General features: G+C 43.4%; 1 protein-coding gene across 20 annotated transcripts in view; it reads left to right on the forward strand.

The window, feature by feature from the left end:
- Positions 1–21,904, forward strand: part of DAB1 (DAB adaptor protein 1) — a 1,225,890-nt gene that overhangs the window by 352,847 nt on the left and 851,139 nt on the right. For all 20 annotated transcript variants that reach the window (XM_021093137.2, XM_084957877.1, XM_084957886.1 and 17 more), the window contains one exon: positions 13,336–13,481. The gene's annotated coding sequence lies outside the window, so the exon portion shown is untranslated. The remainder of the gene's footprint in view (positions 1–13,335; positions 13,482–21,904) is intronic.

Consider the following 21,904-nt stretch of genomic DNA (forward strand, 5'->3'; position numbering starts at 1 on the left):
GGTCAGTATTTGGTGCAGCTACATGCATGCTTTCCTCTGAAATGTTCTCTCCTTTATTTTAGGAAAACTGGGTTTTAGTAACTCGTCCACGGGATCTAAAGTTATATACAATTGTGTCGAGGTACTGCAGAGTCTTTTAAAAGCATGAGTATGCATTTTTGTGTTTACATGTATCATTGGCATGAGGATGTTATCACAGAACTCAGTTCTTATTTCTGATTTTGTGTCTTTCCTTTACTCCACAATAGCAGACAGTGGAGCTCAGTATCCAGGGCCTCATCAGAGCTAGATTACTCTGTGTCAGGAATTATGCTAGGAATACAACAAAATTTAGAATGTGGGGTCTCCCTCTCAATGAAGAAAGTTACATCTTCTTATTGTGCAAATTCTCCAGAAACAATAGTACGGTGGCCAAAGCCACAACTCTGGAGCCATTGCCCGGTGTCAAGCCTCAGTTTCAATAGTTATCAGCTGTGTGACCTTGGGCAAATTACTTACCCTTTCTGTGCCTCAGCTTCCTCATCTATCAAATAAGGAAAATGGACTCATAGTGGCTGCTTCATGGATGAAATGAATGAATAAATATGCACCATCACTTTGAACAACAGAGCTTGGTGCATGGGTGCTATGTACGTGTTGACCACTGTTCATTATAATTTGAAAGGACTTATTTTGTAAGAAAGGAAAACAGCACTTCACTATCTGTTTTTTTCAGCTCTCAAAGGGCCCCTGTATTTAAATCTTCCAGGGATTATACACAGCCATTCTGGTAAGAATGCTCTCAGAGCCAGTCTTCCTTGGACTTTTCCAGTGAGCTGAGGTCTGCACTGCGGCAACTTGCCGCAATTAGCCCAGACCAGTTTAGTATGTTGTCTTTAAACAGTGTGATGCACGTGGACTATTTGAACAGGCTATAAAGCGTTATATGGGTGCACGTCTCCCTTCTTCCTCCCCCTACCAGCTGTTAGGTGTTTCAAGCAGTACCTTGCATAAAAAAATTAACTCCTGACTGATCCTTTCCCTTTTGCTGTTGCCCCTTTCAAACCTTTCTCCACCACGGCTCAGCCGGAGCAATCTTTTTCAAATGCAAATCAAATGCGGCACTCTTCTGCTGAAACCCTTCTAGTTTGTCCCTACTGTGCTGAGAATGCTGTCCAGATCCAGACTCTTCCTCATGCCTGTACTCTGGGCACCCTGGCCTCTTTCGGGTTTCAAAACATGCTGAGCTCTGTTTTCTTTTTTCTTCTCTATATCTATGAGCTTGCTTTTTGATTTATTTACTTACTTTCTTATTTTTATTGAAGTATTGTTGATTTACAATGTCGTATTAATTTCAGGTGTACAGCAAAGTGATTCAGTTATACACACATATATATCCACTCTTTTCCAGATTCTTTTCTCTTATAGGTTATAACAAAATATTGAATATAGTTCCCTGTGCCATACATAGGTCCTTGTTAGTTATCTACTTTATATATAGTATTGGGTATATGTTAATTCCAAACTCCTAATGTATACCTCCCCTGCCTTCCCCTTTGGTAACTATAAGTTTGTTTTCTATATCTATGAGTCCTATTTCTGTTTTGTACATCATTTCATTTGTACATTTTTTTTAAAGATTCTACATATCAGTGATATCATATGATATTTGTCTTCCTCTGTCTGGCTTACTTCACTTAGTATGATAAACTCCAGGTGTATCCATGTTGCTGCAAAAGGCATTGTTTCATTCTTTTTTATAGATAAGTAATATTCCATTGTGTATATGTACCACATCTTCTTTATCCATTCCTCTGCCGATGGATATTTAGGTTGCGTCCATGTCTTGGCTATTGCAGATAATGTTGCAATGAACATTGGGGTGCATGAATCTTTTCAAATTAGAATTTTCACTGATAAATTCCCAGGAGTGGGATTGCTGGATCTTATAGTAGTTCTATTTTTAGTTTTTTAAGGAACTCTCATACTGTTCTCCATGGTGGCTGCACCAGTTTGCGTTCCCACCAACAGTGTAGAAGGGTTCCCTTTTCTCCACACCCTTTTCAGGATTTATTATTGGTAGATTTTTGGACGATGGCCATTCTGACCAGTGTGTGGGGTGCTGAACAACTTTTGACACCAGGGTGTTTACCTTTGAGGTCCCCTTTGTCTGGAATATTCTTCCCTGGCTGGATTTTCTCATTCTTGTAGGCTGGATTCAAGATATCACTTCCTTAGAGAGGTCTGTACAACCACCCTACCTTAAGTGGGCATTGCCACCCCCCATTAATTCTCTCTGAGCACACTGCTTATTTCTTTACTAGAACATTTCCAGATCTGTAATTATTTAATTTCTGTATATGCTTGTTTGTTTCCTGCTGTGTTTCCTGCCAGACTTCAGACTGCCTGGTCCTTACTGTATCCTGAGTGACTGGCACAGAGAAGCCGAGTCAAAGGTACCCAGTGCCGCAGAGTTGATTTAGTGGCCTCTAGAGTTTTGAAAACCAAACTCTCCATTTACTTTTGACTTGCTTTAAATGTCACCTGCAAATTCACCCAATTTCCTTATTTTTCTATTAGAAAATTAAACCAGTTTCTGGCTGGCTTGTTAGTACACTACTATCATATTTATTTTATACTTGTTTTTCATGCTCAAATAGGAGTAAAGATTCCCTTTGGTCCCAGAGTTTTTTGATAATCTATCTCTGAAATATGGCATCCTGTTGAGTGCTTTGGGATCATTTGTAAAAGAAAACGGAGACTCTAGGAGGAGTAAATAAAACAGTGGTTTTCTAAGTGTGGTTCTCAGACCAGCAGCTGCAGCATCACCTGGGAACTTGTTAGAAAAGCAGGCTTTCAGCTGCCTCCCTGAAACCTACTGAAGCAAGGTCTGGGGGTGGGGCGGAGGACTCAGTGTTTTAACAAGCCCCTCCACAAGCTGCTGATGCTGGCTAGTTTAAGAATCAGTGAAATAAAGTAACCTTTGTCAGAAAGGTATGGAAATGTTGTTCCTAAGTTCTAAGGATTTGTGCAGTCAATAGTTTAGAAACAGGTAATTAACATCAATGGCATGTCAGAAATTGCCTGGGGGTGCCTGGGATATAGAGGTAAACCAGAAAGGGCCCTGGTCTTCAGGAATTTTCCATCTGAGGTAGAGAGAATGGCAAATAAACTGTCTATTGTGATATATCGTTGTGAGTGTTGGACTGGAGGAAAGCAGAAAGAACTAAGGCAGCATGGACAGGACTCAGGTGAGGCTCTTAGAGGATAAGGGTTTAAAAAAATAGCGTGGGAAAAAAAAAAAAAAAAAAAAGCGTGGACTTCAGAGGTAACTGGCCTGAGTGTAAGCCAGCCTCCATTCTTTACCAGCTGTGTGACTCTGGGTAAGGTACTTAACCTCTCTGTGCTTTGGTTGTCTGTCTTAAGAGTGAACGTGAAAATCCTCATAGTGACCTACTTCACGGAGCTGTTGTGATGACTAAATGAGTTAATGAATGAGAAGCGCTTAGAACAGTGCCTGGTTCATTGCGAGGACTCAGTAAGTATTCGTGGATATTACCGTCATCTGATTTCTAGCCAAGCCTATTAGATGTGCGTGCTCATTAGAGCCAGAGAGTAAGAGTTCACTTAGGGAAGGTTTTCACTGTAAGCGCGAGCAGAACTTGCCACTCCCTGTGTTCCTTCAACAGCAGTGTCAGCACCAGCTGGGGGCTTGTCAGAAATGCAAAATCTTGGGCCCTACTTCCAGACCTCCTGAATCAGACCCTGCCTTTTAACAAGATTCCCAGGTAAATTTCTTTTTTTTTTTTTTTCTTTTTTTGGCTTTTTAGGGCCACACCCACGGCATATGGAGGTTCCCAGGCTAGGGGTTGAATCAGAGCTATAGCCACGGGCCTATGCCAGAGCCACAGCAATGTCAGGTCCGAGCTGCATCTGCGGCCTACACCACAGCTCACGGCAATGCCAGATCCTTAACCCACTGAGCGAGGCCAGGGATCAAACCTGCATCCTCAGGGGGTGCTAGTCAGATTCCTTTATGCTGAGGCACAACAGGAATTTTTTTAAAGCTGACTTAAAAAATTGAGAACCACTGGCATAGAATAGTGATTCTGAGCTCCAGGTGCACCTACCTGAGGAGGGAGTATACAGGCAAAGACACAAAATCCTGGGACAGAAAGCCCTGCAGGTCTGGGCTATGGGACAGCAGGTGGCGGGAGGGGGAAGGAGAGGAGGTGTACACCAGCAAGGCCTTGGCAGGAGGTCTGGACCTCATCCAAGGGCAGGTTGGCAGCAGAGGTGCCGGGGCTGTGCTCCCCTTTTACTCAGGAAGTTCATCACGGCAGCCCTGGGAAGCCTAGAGGGAAGAGGGCCTTCAACGGCCCTGAAAGAAGAGACTGGGAGGCAGTGAAGGCGGAGAGGAGGAAATGAGGTTGAAGATTATGAGACGAGGACTCTAGCGAGCAGGACAGAGCGGAAAATGAGAAAGGTGCAAGAGCTGAGCACGACTCAGGCTTTGAACTCACGGGACTAAGTTGGAAAAGCTACTCTTCGGAAGTTATTCTTCATAGCCCCTTTCAAGGGTTTCTCTCTAGTTCAGTTTCCCGAAGGCAGCCCGGTGCCCATAACCACCTAGAAATTTCTGGCAACACACTCAGTAAGCATTTGGTATTACTTCCTTCCATACGAGGGTTTGGGGACAGAATGTCCTAGTGTGTCCTAGGAATGATGGCGGGATTCTTCCCTCTTTATCTAATGTCTCTAGCCGTCTGTTCATTTACAGCAAAAACTTCACTTCCCCAGATCCCTTGAAGAATGAATCATTCCTTGTAAGCAAATTTTCAAGTAGCTGAGGTCTAATCTTTTATGAGTGGAAAATGTTATTTAAAATATTATACTGTTTTTGATGATATATTTTAATGCATTAGTTTTCACGCTCTTTTTTTAAAGCAATGGGGCCTTTTTTTTTTTTTTCCAAATGTAATTATAGAATCCCAGCATATAAAACAGAATAAAGAGAGTTAAAAAGGAAGAAGCAAGCCAAGCTCTGCACCCTTACTTTCTAATTTGTTCCTTAATTTGTTCCCTGGGAGTCCTCCTCACCTACCTTGGACCTTGTGGAACAGTTTGAACACCTTTATTTTAAAAGGAATTTATTCTCTGCTGATTTCTTAAAGAGAAGAATCAGATGTAATATTTGTCTGACTGGGGGTTTTGTCATCAATATCATTATCATGATTGATTGAGTTGGTACAAGTCACTTCCAGTGCAAGTGATAGAAATCCAGCTCTAGCACTAGCAAAATGATGAGTTTATTGGCACGTGGAGCTGGAAAGTCTCGAGTGATGGTTGTATATCAGGCTTGGTTGTATCCAGGTGCTAACACGCCTTCATTAGGATTCATCACCTCTCTTCCTCTATCGATTTCGACCTCTCTCTCTTTCTAAATGTGTCAACACTTAGCAATATTCACTCCTGCCAAAGGCAGCTCTGCGCTTGCTACAAACAAGAAAATTTTTGACATCTCAGGTAAAATCCTAATAGTTCTTGGAACAGAAACCCTCTTTCCTAGTATCCAGATAGCTGTTCTTATGGGAGGACTCTTAATTACCCTGCTTGGGTCACTTGCTGACCTGTAAGTCCAGTGGGCATGTAAATCATCCTGATTGGCAATTGCTCCAGAATCCCATAAGATGGGCCAATTATTCTAAAAAGGATGCTGTGTAGACATCTGTGTGGAAGTCTACTGCTGTGCTGCAGGCTCCATTAAAAAGATACTGAATTTGCACTGGGTCCTGTGACAAGACCAAGAATGAAACACAGAAAAATACCTAGAACTGAGCCTGCAGGTGCAAGGGCATAGGCATATAAACCACAGACTAATATGATGTGATGGGTTGTGACCAAGGGAACACACAAAGTGTTCTGGGAGAAATGCTCTGGACTGACTAGGTGAGTAATTAACTATGCCAGAGGAAATCAGGAGAGACTTCATGTGGGAGGTGATATTTGATGGCATTTGTGTGGTGGAGGAGAAAAGTGATCTCAGGCGGAAGGAATAGAACACGGAAAGGTATGGAAGTTTGACGAGCTTGGGACAATCAGGTGAAAAGCTGGGGTTATAGATCTGACAGCAGAAGTGACTGCCTTCCCCATTCAGCCCTTGCTGGTGTTCCCTCATGGCCCCCAAAGTGGTAGCATTCTGCCACAGGCTGGAGAGAGGGTGTCTATGTCCATGGCCACTGTCCAGCCTTTCCTCCCCGGGAGCTCAGACCTGCTCAGGCTCCCATCTCCCTGCCCCGAAGGACAAGCCCACCCTCTGCTGTAGTTATCATTTTCCCCTCCTCCCCCAACCTCGAGCTCCATCCCACTCTTTCTGTTCTCCATCTCTTCTTCTTTCTGGGCTGTTCTGTTTTTCCTCTTGTTGCCTCCACACTTTTCAGCCTTCTTATGTAAAGAAAGAGCACCCGTTTTCAAGACCATCAGCCAATCAGAACATTTCTTTACTCCAGTGACTGTTTGCAACCTGAGCTCCATATTACAGTAACCCAGAGAGCTTGTAAAATTTTTTTCATGTGGGGAGTTCTCTTGTGGTGCAGTGGGTTAAGGATCCAGCCAGCCAGGGTCACTGCTGTCGCAGTGCAGATTGGTTCCCTGGCCCTGAAATTCCATGCACCATGGGTGTGGCAAAAAAAAAAAAAATTCTGATGTGCAGCCTCCTCCCCCGGAGACTGTGATTCACTAGGTAAAATGCAACCTGAATGGCAGTAATTGATAAAGTTCCCCAGGTGACTCTAAGATGCCGTTTGAGAACCAGTGCTTCACTCTATGTGCAGGAGGCTTCATGAATTTGACAGGGGCTTTGGAATCGTCTCATAGAGGCCTAACCTGCTTCCTTTCCTAGAGAGCCTGCAATAGCAGAAACCTGGTCCCTTGATGGTCACCAACACTCTGCTGTAGTCAGGTTTAATGAGATAGTCCCAGGCTTGTTACATTGTTGTCTTGTTCATAAAAAAAATATGTTTTAGCTTTCCGGACATCTAATTTTGCAAATCAGTGTCAGGTACAGAAAAGATCCTGTCACTTGAGAGCAACACATTCAGTAGTTTTAAAGGTCAAAGACCCATGTGGAAATTAGCTTTCAGCTATTGAAATACATTGACTTACAACAGAAAATGTGGTCTCGGGGCACACTGGCTATTTACACATCTATAAATTAATTCATTAGTGGTACCAACCCTGATATTTCAAGTATTCACTGATGATCCTGGTAGTGTGGTGAGAAACACTCATAAGTGAAGAAAGGGATTCTGTTTTAAGAATATCATAATAATAGCTCTCACTGAGGGAGTGTCTATGACAGCTACTGCCCTGCATGGTATTAGGTCTACCTTGAATTCTCACAACAGCCCTGCAAATGGGAAACTTGGGCTCATTAAAAAAAAAATTTTAATTTTGAAAAAGAGTTCCAATCATGGCTCCGTGGTTGACAAACCAGACTAGGGAGTTCCTGTCGTGGCACAGTGGTTAACGGATCCGACTAGGAACCATGAGGTTGCAGGTTCGGTCCCTGCCCTTGCTCAGTGGGTTAACGATCCGGCGTTGCCGTGAGCTGTGGTGTAGGTTGCGGACACGGCTCGGATCCTGCGTTGCTGTGGCTCTGGCATAGGCCTGTGGCTATAGCTCCGATTCGACCCCTAGCCTGGGAACCTCCATATGCCGCGGGAGCGGCCCAAGAAATAGCAAAAAAAAAAAAAAAAAGACTAGTATCCATGAGGACGTGGGTTTGATCCCTGGCCTCGCTGAGTGGTAGTGGTTCAAGGATCCGGCGTTGCCTTAAGCTGTGGTGTGGGTTGAAAACTTGGCTCAGATCCCACGTTGCTATGGCTGTGGTGTAGGCTGACAGCTACAGCTCCAATTCCACCCCTAGCCTGGGAACTTCCATATGCCACAGGTGCAGCTCTAAAAAGACAAAGAAAAGAAAAAGGGGGGGAATTTACCTAGAGTAATAGTTACAAGTAGTAGATCTAGGATTCCATGCCAGTCCATCTGGGCAAAAAAAAAATTCCTGATCATCAATGACAGCTCTGCTGGGGGCATGCTGTGTGTGACCTGACACCCAGAAGCAGTCCTACCTCTGGACAGGAGAATCTGTCCCCTGAACCCTCACCCACACTGAGTATTATTTTTTAAAAGAGTATTGTTGGTTTGACAAGTGGAATATTATGGCTCATATTAATTTTTTTTCAGATGTCCGTTCTGATCAATTTCCTTAATTTTTCTTTTTATATATTATGGCCACACCCACGTCATATGGAATTTCCTGGACTAAAGTTTAAGTCAGAGCTGCAGCTGGACCTACACCATTGAGACAGTAACACCAGATCTGAGCTGCGTCTGCAACCTACACTGCAGCTTGCGGCACCGCAGGATCCTTAACCCACTGAAACCTCATCGTCATGGATACTAGTTGGTTCTTAACCTGCTGAGCCACAGTGGGAACTCCCAATTTCCTTAATTTTGAATGATCTGACTCAAGGGCATTGTACTAGGAATAATTCAGAGGACAGGGATGGGTTGTGTTGTTTCTTTGGATGATTAAGCTGGGGAAGCAGAGAAAAGTTGTCATCTTCCCAGCACTGATTTTAGTATTTATCTACATACCGGTCAGCAAGGGAGAGAAGTACACATTTTCAGCTGCCCTCACCAAAAAGATTACAAAGCATGTTTTGTTTCTTTCTTTCAGTTGGTCAAAAATTGTGTCTCCTAACTGTTCTGCATCTGGGAGTAAAACTGAGCTCACTAGCAAAATGTCTGTTTTGATAAATCGGGAACAAAAAGACCAAAACTAATGACTTCCACAGTGGAAGGTGCCCTGGGAAATATAATATAGGAAAGTGGAATCGGGGGCTTGTTTACCATGATTCTGTGTATCCATCTGATGGGGGTATAAATAGTTTTCTTTGCGCAAAGGGACCCAGGGAATAGTGAATCAGGGAATAATTGACTTGTCTCGGTATGTTTGTGAATGTGCATTTTTATCTGATGGCAAATGTGCTGTCGGCCTTTGAGTCAGTCACCCACCATAAAATTTCCTCAGCATCACGTGCACCAAGATAGCCTGCCCATCCCCCTCAAGAGGAAACATTTGAAATTAGCATTAATCAGCCAGCGTTGTATTGCGGGCCCTACGTGAAAGCCACCTACTGCAGCTGACTGCCATTCCGCAGGCAAGAAGTGATTTGCAATATAATTTAAATGAAGAGTTGGTTTCCTTTCCCATTTAGAACACACCAGTATGGAAAACTGATTGTCAGCCATTCTGGTGATGTGCATCAACTTGGCTATTCACTCAGAAAATGAAGTTTCCCGAGACACCGGCACATTTAATTTATTTTTTTTTTTTTTTTCTGCTGTGAAGTTAACTTCGGCTTGTTAAATACAATGACTCTCCAAACCACGGAAAAACCAACACCATTAATTTTAATGCTCATAATGTAATGGAAAGAGATTATATTCATTTGGGATATTTTTTTCCTTTTTAATAGAATGTTTACTTGCCCCTCTCCTTATGAGTTAATTATTATTTCCCTTCCATAATGCTCTGCTTATGTCTGAGCAGCCGAACAGCGTGTCTGTTAATGTCTTGTGAATTTGCTGGTGAATCTATCACTTTGTGTGTCTACCACTAAAACATCAATAGCTTGGCAGTGTGGAGAGTGACGATACCATGGGTCCCTTTACAAAACCTTCTGTTTTCATAAAACATTTAGCCTCAGCAGAATTTCTTTTCTATGCTGTGATGGGGAGATTGAATGACTTTTCAGTGAATTATATAATAGTGAGTTAAGAATTGATAACTTTCCTTTGCTTATTCAGGTATGCATGTATGTATTTGTCTTTTTAGGGCTGCACCAGCTGCATATGGAGGTTCCCAGGCTAGGGGTTGAGATGGAGCGGAGCTGTAGCCGCTGTCCTACAGCAGAGCCACAGCAATGCCAGATTAGAGTCACATCTGCAATCTGCACCACAGCTTATGGCAACGCTGAATCCTTAAGCCACCAAGTGAGGCCAGGGATCGAATCCACATCCTGGTGGATACTAGTTGGGTTCTTAACCCACTGAGCCACTATGGCAACTCTCCTTCATTTAATAGACACCTAGAGAGCAGCCAGTTATGCAAGGAGTGTGCTAAGTATTAGGGATGAAAATTAACTATGTCATTGTCCTCATCTTCTGGGAGCTCCTAGCAGTGCTGGCAATAATGAATTGTCACACAGTGAGATGAGTGGTACAGGGGAGCTGGACACACAGTGAGATGATAGAGGGTGGGCTGGAGACCGCTCTCTCTCTGCAGAGTGGGCCGTCAAGGAAGGGTTTAGGGAGTAGGAGATGCTAGAGCAGGCTCCCAGAGACCTGTACTTTTTCAGATCAACAATGAAATGATGGGTGTGGGTGGGAAAAGGCAGTACAGGCAAAGGGAATAACGAATGAGAAGTTGTGAAGGGAGCTTTTTGTTGTAAACCAAGAGCTTTGCCATTTAAATAATAATAATAGGGGCTGATATTTAAGCAGTCAACATATGCCACACACTGTTTCAAACTCTTGTATCTGCAAACTCAATTAAGCCTTATAATGACACTTTGAAAGTGGTATTATTAGCATCCCCTTTTCAAATCCAAATCAACACCTGGAGAGATTCGGTAATTTGCTAAATATCATGCAACTGATAGGCTCGCGATCAAGACCAGGAACCCAAGTTCCTTGACTCCAAAGCCTGCAAGTTGAAGTGTTATGCTCTTTGCCCTCTAGAGCCTTCAGTCCAGCTGTGCAGATAAGACATACCAATTGTGACTGACGTTCCTGACTGTCAAAGTGGGGATAATAACTACCTGGCTATCACCTGTGGAGAGGATTAAATGAGATATAGAAAGTGTATAAAGCAGTGCCTGGTACATAGCAGAGCTTGCTTTTTTTTTTTTTTTTTAGGGCTGCTCCTATGGCACATGGAGGTTCCCAGGCTAGGGGTCCCATTGGAGCTGTAGCCTCCAGCCTATGCCAGAGCCACAGCAATGCAGGATCCGAGCCGAGTCTACAACCTACATCACAGCTCATGGCAACGCCAGTTCCTTAACCCATTGAGAAAGGCCAGGGATCGAACCTACAACCTCATGGTTCCTAGTCGGATTCGTTAACGACTGAGCCACGACGGGAACTTCGTAGTAGAGCATTTTTAAGTTACTAATATTATGATGATTAATGTCTTAAAAGTAATGGAGCCCAATAATACTTAGGAACGCAATAGTACTTAGGAATTAAACTACTTAGGGGTAGTTTACCTCAGAGGGCATTTGTCAGGAGACATGCTAGAGTTGGTGGTGTTTGAAATACACCAGGATGGCTTACTGGTAGAAATGCTATAGAGGAGACTGGGAGACGGGAGTATTTCAGGAGAACAAGAGAGAACAGAATGCAGAAATTCAAGCAGACTAGAAAATAGCGTCAGGTTTGAGCAAAGTAAATAAATACACTAATTTGATGAAAGCAGAGGGTCTATAAAGAGAAATGGGGAAAGTGAAATCAAATAGGTAGTTAGAAATTGCTTGTAAATAATGATATTTGTTGAGTGTTTGGCACTGTTTATATTTTAGATTTTTAGTCCTTATAAAATAATGTTCTTGGGATTATAGATTCATTGTTTTCATTTGAAAAAGAAAATGAGATTCAGAGAAGTTACATAGCTTACTTATGGTCATCTGGCTAAAGAGTGGTAGAACTTGAACTCGAACCCAGGTCTGTGTTACTTAAAGTATCATGCTCGTTTAACTATCCCGCACTTTTATTTTTGTAGCTCTCTACACATTATGATTATTGAGAGAATAATTTTTCTAATGGAAAGGGTTGGGAAAAAGTAAGAATAAGATGTCAGCGTCTTCTTCCTAGGGGTCTGCTAATCAACCACTGTAGCCCAACATTTTCACAGTTAATAGCCTGTGTCTTCTTCTGTTAGGATGGAAAGAACTGGTCTCCCTGACTCCCTAGACACACACACACACACACACACACACACACACACATACCCGCAGGTTTCCTCTTTGTGTGTACCAGCTATAACCCAGACCAGAGAGAATATCCCATTCCCATTCCTGGAATGAGAGCTAGTGGTTGAGTGTTTGAGCTGCGCAGAACTGCCAGGTGGCAGGGCTGGAATCTGAGCTCCACCCTTCGTAGCTGTGGTCAAAAACAAGATTCTTTAAACAACAAGGTCCTACTGTATAGCATGTGGAATTATATTCAATGCCCTGTAGTAAATCATAATTGGCGAGAATATGAAAAAGGATACATATGTATATATCTGAATCACTTTGCTGTACAGCAGGAATAAACATGGTAAATCAACTATACTTCAGTAACTTTTTTAAAAAAAGAAAATGATTCTTATGTTCTCTGTGTTTACTTCCTTATCTGTTTAGTGACGCAGAAATGGTACCTGTGTTGGTGGGTGACTATTAGGAATAAGTGTATTATTATATAAAAAGACTAAAAACTACTTAAAAGGCTGTGATTGTTCATTATTTGGCCTTATCTCTCTCTTTTTTTTTTTTTGTCTTCTTGGGGCCACACCCACAGCATATGGAAATCTCCAGGCTAGGGATTGAATTGGAGATGTAGCTGCCAGCCTACACCACAACCACAGCAACACGGGATCCTTAACCCACCGAGCGAGGCAGGGATCGAACCTGTGTCCTCATGGATGCTAGTCAGGTTCGTTACCACTCAGCCACAATGGAAACTCCAGGCCTTACACCTTGTGTCTCCACACATAAAGAACTGTGACAGGCTCTGTCGGTGACGAGTTGGCTAGGTTGTCCTTTCTTACATTGCTGAAGAGAGTGTAAAATTGTATAGCCTTTTTAGATGGTAATTTGACAGTATCTATCAAAATTGATAAATATTTTCTTTACCCAGTAATTCCGCTTCTAGGTGTTTATCCTACAGAGAGATTCACAGACGTAAGAAATGTATCATTTGTGCCTTTTGGATTTTAGCCTGTGTACGTGTGACCTAGTCCAAATTTTTGAAATACAGATTGATGAATGCGTTCTGCTCCGTGTGTCCCCTCCACCTAGTCTGACACAACCCTAGGCACAGAGACACTGGCAAAGTCCCTTTAGTTTAGCCCAGCACGATTCCTATGGACCCCCCATGGCCCAGGCCCACCTACACACACCACATACATTTAGGATGAAGCTTCATCCTGAGTCACTCACTCCAAATGCCCCTGTGATCACCAGCTCTGAACTCTGTCCCCCTTCATCAGTTTGCTATCAAAGTTGACCTAGACTTCTTGCATTGCAGCTCTGTCCTTGGCATCTCCCATGACGGTTCCTGACGTGTGGTCCTGGTAGTCTTGGGAAAACATCAGCCAATTGCTTCCGTCCAGATCTCAGGCCTCCCTTTCCCCAGCATCACCCCAACCCAGCCTGGACACCTTGACGGAACACGTGAGTAAAATGCTTGACTCTTCCATGAAAATGGTTAAAATGACTCCCCACCTCACCCCCAACCGCACGTGCTACTTTGGAGCATGATTTTGTTTCTCTCAGATGCTATTCCAGTTCTCTCCCTTTATGGAACGAATGGCCTATCCGCTAGTTAATACCCTCTGGTTCATTATTCATCTAATCACTGACATATTCAAGGAGCTGGTAGCCAGCAGACTCTGAGAACCAAAAGGAAGAAGCCTTTGTTCTCCTCCTGTGTGGTTCCATTCAGGGTTACTTGTCTCTGGCTTAGATTGGAGACTAAATGGATTAGAATAAAACCAATTTATGGAAAAAAAAGAAATGTTCACAGACACAGAAATAGAGATTCCTGCTATCTTGGCTGCCTGGAAGGTCTGCAGGCCTCACCAAGGAATTTAAAAAGTAATGTTTCTTATCATAAGTGACAGAAATATGCTGTTTTCTGCATCAATAGATATGAAGATTAAAAGGTCTGACCGTATTAAACAATTTTGCACAGCACCAGGCACTCTGGGCTCTGCTCTCTGCCTTATTACCCTTCATCGTGTGGCTATTTCAGGCCCAATTTAAGAATACAATGCGGTCTGACTTGGCAAATTGACATCCTTTAATTTAAACTGTCTTGTGGGAGAATTAAGAAATTATGGAACAATTATTCGCCTTCAGTTGAAAGCTGGATGGCGTCCTGAGATCCTTGGTACATCAGCCATTTGAATTGATTAAATCACATAATTGAATTACACCTTTGCCCCCATAATATTTTGTGGGAAATATGTTGGTGTTTCGTGTTGGGGAAAATGCTTCTATAAAAATAGAGTAGGGGCTGGGGTTGGAGATTGACTTGGGTGTCAAAGAAAACCTCGGAGCAGGGTGTGCTAACGCTTTGAGACTGGGTGGGGGAGGTTGCTTAGCAGAGCAAGCACTGCACTTAGACTTCAAATGGAAGTTCATAGATCAGAACTGTGTACATACTATGGGGAAGGATGCTTTTCCCCATCTCCCTTTGCATTGTTCAACATTCAGCTCATGAGTATATTGCTCATTCTTAAGGCTTATTTACTTATTTACTTATTTATTACCTTTTTGTCTTTTTAGGGCCACACCCATGGCATATGGAGGTTCCCAGGCAAGGGGTCAAATCAGAGCTGTAGCCACCAGCCTACGCCACAGCCATAGCAACGTGAGATTTGAGCTGCATCTGCCACCTACACCACAGCTAACGGCAGTGCTGGATCCTTATCCCACTGAGCGAGGCCAGGGAGTGAACCCGCGTCCCCAAGGATGCTCGTCAGTTTCCTTAACTGCTGAGTCACGATGGGAACAACAAGGCTGTTTTAAACATATCCCACAATCAGAAATGTTGGATTTGGCATGCTTTCCTTTGTTCTGCATGTTTTTCCATACCCTTTCAATCCTAGCACCTTCCACAGTGGTGACAATCTCTTTTCCCAGGCCGTGTGGCTGAACTAGGAACTGTGTCTTAACTCAGCGACTGCGGGAGTAGCACTCAGTAGATATTTGCTGAACGAAGCTTTATTTGGAAGTCTCAGTGGTTGAATTTCCAAACTCTTTCTGCTTTTGCAGAACAGGGATCAGAAGGAGGTGGAATCTGTCGGTGATTTTTAAAGCATCGTTCTGAAGTAGAGGTTTTTACCTCCCCTTTTGTCATTAGGTCATTTTGTCAAGGATTGATTAAACACCAACTCTTGCCCATTGAACGCATGTTTATTAGGTGCTTATCATATATAAAAGCTAAGGTCTCGGTGCTGAGGGGGAAGCAACAGCCAAAAAACACGTCCTGTTCTTGAGTGGAGCTCAAAGTCCAGTTGGGGATTAGAGAGGTCCTTGATCTGGGAAATAGCCTTGGAGACTGAAAGAGCGAGCAGGGAGGCTGTGGCAGAGCCCAGGGCTGTGAAAAGGGGCGATGGTAAATTCGGTTTTACTTTGCTCTGCAGTTTCCTCTGCCCTTGGTCTGTCCTGCCCCCCCACCCCCATCCCACATCATCCATTTCGGGACCCAGCAGGGAAGACAACTCTTAGAAGAAGGGCCTGGGGTCTGGCAGGATGTGTGCCTTTCATTTGAAAACTCCTCCAAAGGAGAAAGCCTCTCAAGCACTGTCCTCCCCCCACCCAGACCCAGCTTCCAACTTGTGTGCTGCTCTCTGGGTCTTCGTATGCTTTGTCTCTTCCATGCGGCGCAAGAATCTCTCTCTCTCCTTTTAAAAGCTCTTTACCTTTTCTTTACCTTTATCAAAGAACACTCTTGCAGCTTTAAAACCCAGCTGCCGCTATCCTCCTGAATATGTCTGTGCGGAAGGGATTAATCAAGTCTGTCAAACATTGAGCTGTAAAACCTTTAATATTTCTAAAAGGTTTAAAGCCGGCATATTTATCACATGCATCATTGAGAATAATCTTTCTTTTTTTGTGAAGAAAAATGCTCACTGTAAAATATTGTGGTGAGGAGCACAGTGGGTGAAAGATGCAAGCAGGGGCCTGGCTGTGATACTGGAATGGAGTTTCTGGTAAAATCTTCCTCTGCCATCACGCCCCCAGAGACCACCCATCATCTACCCCACACCTGTGTGTATGAATGTTTTATATTGTGGAATTCTGGGATCTTGGTGCTCAAAGGGAAAGGAAAGTAAGAGAAAGAGACAGATTTTTTTTTTTCCTTTCTTTTTTTGCTTTTTAGGGCTGCACCTGCAGCATGGAGGCTCCCAGGCTAGGGTTCGAATCAGAGCTACAGCTGCCAGCCTACACCACAGCCACAGCAACGCAGAATACAAACCTTGTATGCGACCTACACCACAGCTCATAGCAACGCCGGATCCTTAGCCCACTGAACGAGGCCAGGGATCAAACTCACAGCCTCACGGTTCCTAGTTAGATTCGTTTCCACTGCGCTACAGTGGGAATGCCAGAAAGGGGCTGATGTTTTTCATTGCATGCCTGCTGTGTGCCAAGCATCATGTCTTTGTGTTCTAAGAGCATTACCACATGGTCATTTTCACCACCATCCTTGATAGCACTGACACAGCTGATTTATAGACGGCAAACTAAGATTCAAAAAATGAAGCAAGGTTCACAAAAATCACACAAATATTCTGTTGCATATCTGGGACTGGACCCCACACTAAGCCTCTCTAATTCTTTCATTTGTTTATGTAGCAAAAGCCTCTAAAATGCTTACCACAAAGTAGAGGAGTTCTACTAGAGTGGCTCAGTGGTGATGAACCCACCTAGTATCCATGAGGACAAGGGGTTCAATCCCTGGCCTTGCTCAGTGGGTTAAGGATCTGGCATTGCTGTGAGCTGTGGTGTAGGTCGCAGACATGGCTCAGATCCCGAGTCGCTGTGGCTGTGGCGTAGGCCAGTAGCCACAGCCCTGATTAGACCTCTAGCCTAGCCTGAGAACTACTATATGTTGTGGGTGTGACCCTAAGTAGAAGAAACAAAACAAAACAGCAAAACAAAGCAGACACCCAAGAAAGTGTTCTCAGGTGGCTGTGGGGTCAGAGAGGTGAATCCTAACCACTACACCACAGTGGCCACCACGCTTGATGTAGGTTCCCCCATCCTTGTTTCTCTGGAGAAAAAGTTCAGCAAAGAGACTGAGGGTAGTGGGGCAAATAAAGTGTTAGGAAAGAAGATACATGCAGAGAAATCGTGGGCAGGATCAGCATGAGAGAGAGACAGACAGACAGGCAGAGACAGAGACCAAGAAAGTGGCATGCACTTTGGCTTTGGGGGTGATTTAAACCACTTGGATGGGGGCAGTCCTTGCAGGCTTCCTCAGACCTGTTGTCTTGCTTTGTCTGGCCTGGAGCCCTCATTTGGCCTGACTTAGGGCCCTCCCCTATGTGCATATGCAACTTTTAGCCAAGATGGACTCTAGCGCCAAGGTTTTGGGATGTTGACAGGATGTATTATGGTTTAGTGCCTGCTCCCTGCTCTGACTCCTGAGGAACCTTTCTGTGCATGTGTAGTTCAGGAGTCTCCTTGACCCCAGGAATGAGACATATATGGTCTCTTTATCTTTTATCCAAGTAGGACTCCGCTCCTCCTTGCTCCTGCCGTTATCGTTATCTTGAAGTATCTGTCCACAGGGCACAGATTCCAGTTGCTCAGCCTGGGCCTTATCTATCTCCTGCCTCAAAAGGGTCCCCAAAGTTGTTCCTACTGTGAACAAACATTATGGTTCCTGTGGGTTTTTAATGAATCTTTGTTCTACAGACAAAGACAGTGGAAATTGTTGGGCATGAGTCTGAGAATCTGAGATGCTATGATTTAAGATATTTAATCTAGCAGTGGTGGTAGTTTAATCAGAGCAGGGAGAGAGCCACTCAGGGTTTTTTTTATTAAAATAGCTAACACAAACACTATGTATCACTATTTACTTGTTGAAAGTGCTTTCACGTGCACAGCCTAGGTGAATCTACTCTGCCACCATGTGATGTAACATTAGCACTATTGTCATTTTACAGATGGGAGAACTGAGGCCCAAAGGTCTGCTAAGTCCTCCCCAGGTCATTCAGCTAGAAGCAACTCAGCTGATGCTCCAACTCTGTCCTGGTGCCAAAGCCACAATCTTTCCACTTGATTATACTATTTTTAAGCCATCTTCTTATTATTCCTAAGAATGCAAAAGATACAGTTTTCAAAAGAAAACCTTGAAAAGACCTTAGAAATCCTTAAGTCTTGTTTTCCAGATTTGACATTGGAAGCATAGATGCTGCAAGTAGCGTGACAGAAGAGACCAAAGCAATGTGTTATGAAAACAGAGAGGAAAGATGACTCTATTCGCATGGAGATGACTAGAATAAAATCAGGGAGGGCTGCTCTGAGGAGGTGACTTGCTGATGTCTTGTAGGGGGAAAATGGATTTTAAGGGAGGTAAAAATTGAACAAGTGATGCTACAATGGATGAAAGGAATGATTGTGTGGCAAAATGACAATATGGGGGTCCCATGGGTGGGGACCTTCCAAGGAAGCTCGAGTTTGCTTTTGCAGTATAATTTGTTGTGTAATTGTATTGCCAGACTGCCACCGTAATGCCCCACACATGTATAATTAAACTCCCTGCCAACCAGGTGGTGTCTTCCTCATGCCTCCTCTTCCTACCCCAGATTTACATCAGCGCATGTGACCAAAAGAAAGGTCCTGAGGTTGGGACGATGTGCAATTTCAAACTCCCCTTGTCCATGAGCAGCCCTTTCTATTTATCTGTCTGTGTTGTATTGGAGGAAAAAAAGATTAAGGCCTTAAATGGAAGAAGAGCTTTCTGCTTCCAGATTACTATGAAGACAGTGGGGGCCCATTTCCAGAACTCTTTTTGGGTGTGTGATATGATTCCCCAGCTTACATTTAGCAAACTATAATTAGCATCAGCAGAGGAGAAACAACTATATTGGGAAATACCACTTTCCTCTGCACAACAGACTCTGTTCTGAAGGGCAGTCCCCAGCATCAGGCTTTTCTTAAAAGGAGACAGTGTAGAGATGCCCTGTGTAGCTCAATGGGCCTATTCTGGGGGGTGAAGAACTTAGGTAGAGACCAGATGATGACCCACTTCCATTGGCAGAGTGCACATTGCTCAAGGGTCAGCCCATTGGAAACATGAAGCTCTTGTATGGTTTTGTTCATTCCATGAGCACCCATGAACCCACACCCAGGTATGCCTTGCTATATGCTAAACGCTGGGTTAGATGCTGCAGATCACATGTGCCTCTGTGAAAAACTCTTCTGGTCCAAGGCAGATTCGTAGCTGGATGCACAGAGAACCAGTTGAGGCTTTTGGGGTTTGGGAATCATTGAGTAAATAAGATACTCCCTGTGGATTAGTTAGGATAAGTAATGCTAGCTGCCTTAACCACAACCCCTCCCAGCCTAGATAAACACAGTCTTGTTTAGACAAATTCCCTTAAACTCAGTTCCTACTCAAACAAATTCAAGATGATCTGAAAGATTGCCCTTTACTACCACTTTGAGGGGACCTTCCAGGAAAAATGATCTTCCAGTATAGAATGGAATTCCCCTGGTGAGAATGTAATTAATATAAATCATCCAGAAGAGCCTGAAATGACTTCATAACTTTGACCTTAGACTTACAAAGACACATGAACCAACAAGTTTATGTCTACCTTATTTGTAGTTCTGGCAAAAGGAAACAAATGAAATTTTCAAAGTGAGGAAAATGTGTCATCCAAGTTTTTCACATTCGAATAATGCAGTCATTAAATAAAACATATTCTAAAAAATGTTTGCTATTCTTAACGGCATGTGCACATGAAGGCAGGCTTTAGAACTTTATGAACAACATAAGTGATTCCATTTACATTCCAATTTTGTAGCAAACATGTGCATAGGAATGTAGACCTAGACACCTAAAAAAAGGTATCAAGAAGCATTTAGGCTGACGATGATGCATTTGTGGTGCAACAGAAACGAATCCGACTAGGAACCATGAGGTTGTGGGTTTGATCCCTAGCCTTGCTCAGGGGGTTAAGGATCCAGCATTGCCGTGAGCTGTGGTATAGGTTGCAGACGTGGCTCAGATCTGGCGTGGCTGTGGCTGTGGCGTAGGCCAGCAGCTGTAGCTCCAATCGGACCCCTAGCCTAGGAACCTCCTTATGCTGCGGGTGCAGCCCTAAAAAGAAAAAAAGAAGATATTAGGAGTGAATTTCTCTGCATAATATGGTGAGGAGGGCTTTTATTTCCCCCTTTATATTTTTTCTTCTAAATCTGATATGATGATGAATATGCATAAATTTTATACATACACAAATCAATTAAAAAATTGTTTAAAGTGAAAGGAGGAATGGCTTTGGATCAAGTCTGACTCATAGAGAAGTATCCCAAGTAGGTCAGGAGGGAAGAGCCAAGCGTGTGTGCAAGCCATGCTCTAGAACACGGTCAAGTCCAGAGGGGGCAGTGGGCTAGAGACCAGGGCACATCAAAAAAGTCAGGATTTATGTCAACTAAGGGGCCTACAACAATTTTCTCAACTGGGCAAGAGAGCATAAATCCCAAGTTCAACTGGATTTCAACGTAGGAAAACTGAACTGCAGGTTCAGCATCCCTGCTGCTTAAGCAAGAGGCTGTGAATCATTTCCTCAGTTCTATTTGAAGCTGGTCCAAAGAGATTGTCACAGCCAGCTCCTCAAATGAGGAGGCCATCTATGTGCCAGGAACTCTGCCCAAGCATTGTCACACCCAGTCCATCTGGCTTTTGTTGCATTGTGTTTCCTTTCAGCAAGAAGTTTTGCTTTCTTTCTCTGCTGACTGCCCCTACCCCTGCCCCCGCCTCCTAGGCACATCTCTATTTATGTGGCTACTAAAATGAGCAAAGCTGGGCTGGGAATTCCTGAGAAGGTTCTGTGGGATGTGTTGTTTGGGGTGTCTCCACCCTCTTTCCCTGTACCACTGAAGAGCACCTGTTGGCTGATGATCCTGGAGTGGCCTTGAAATTCAGCCTAAAGATCTGCAGCTTGAATTAAATGGTGCATAGTTTCTTCTAAGAGGAAAGAACATTAAAGGGAATTCCTCTGATTGCAGTTTAGTGACTTCCCCCAAATCTAGGCTGGTCTCTGATTTATGCTGCCAAGAAGCCTGTTGCTGATTATGCTGGACGCCCCGTAAATTAATGAGGGCTGGACTTGGAGGTGACAACAATCACTGCGTCTCTGGAGCAGAAAATGCAACACTAATACATATGTTTCAAAAATGTCCTTATGTCTATATGTTTGGAGGAGAAAGTGCTGATGAGGATCAATTTCATATTGACTTTAAATTTTTCAATTGACCCAGAGCCCTTTTTATTAAGTAATGTGCACAAAAACATTTCATCCCAGGCCAACTCGATGGCTTGGAGAATTCCCTTCAGAATATGGCAAGCTGGAGAGAATTGGAAATGTAATTCATTCATGTATTCTTTTATTCATCCTTTAATAAATATTTATTGAGCACCTGCTGTGCACTCAATTCTAGAAACTATGCTAGACTGTGAGCAAGACCCAATCTGCCCTCAAGGAATCTGAAATCTAATGAGCTCAAAGCATCAATAAACAAGTCTGGCCTAGAGTTATATGTTTTATTAGATATAAGTGCAGGGTATGTGGAAGCAATGAAGCAGCAATCAGAGGCATCCTATGTACTTGGTGAATACTTAGATAAGTACTTGTTGATTGAATGAATGAGTGAGTGAATGAATGAATGAGGGAATGAGTGAGTGAATGAGTAAGTGAAAGAATGAATGAGTGAATGAATGAGAGGGAGGGAGTGAGTGAGTGGATGAATGAGTGAATGGGTAAGTGAAAGAATGAGTGAGTGAATGAATGAATCAGTAAGGGATGGAATAAGCAAGAAAAAGTGAGTCATTGAGTGAGTGAATGAATGCTTGA

Source organism: Sus scrofa, chromosome 6 (genome assembly GCF_054392235.1).
Source record: "Sus scrofa isolate SSC_HxYL_T2T_F1_AM1 chromosome 6, Sscrofa_HxYL_maternal_Yorkshire_Landrace_v2.0, whole genome shotgun sequence".
NCBI classification, from domain to species: domain Eukaryota; kingdom Metazoa; phylum Chordata; class Mammalia; order Artiodactyla; family Suidae; genus Sus; species Sus scrofa.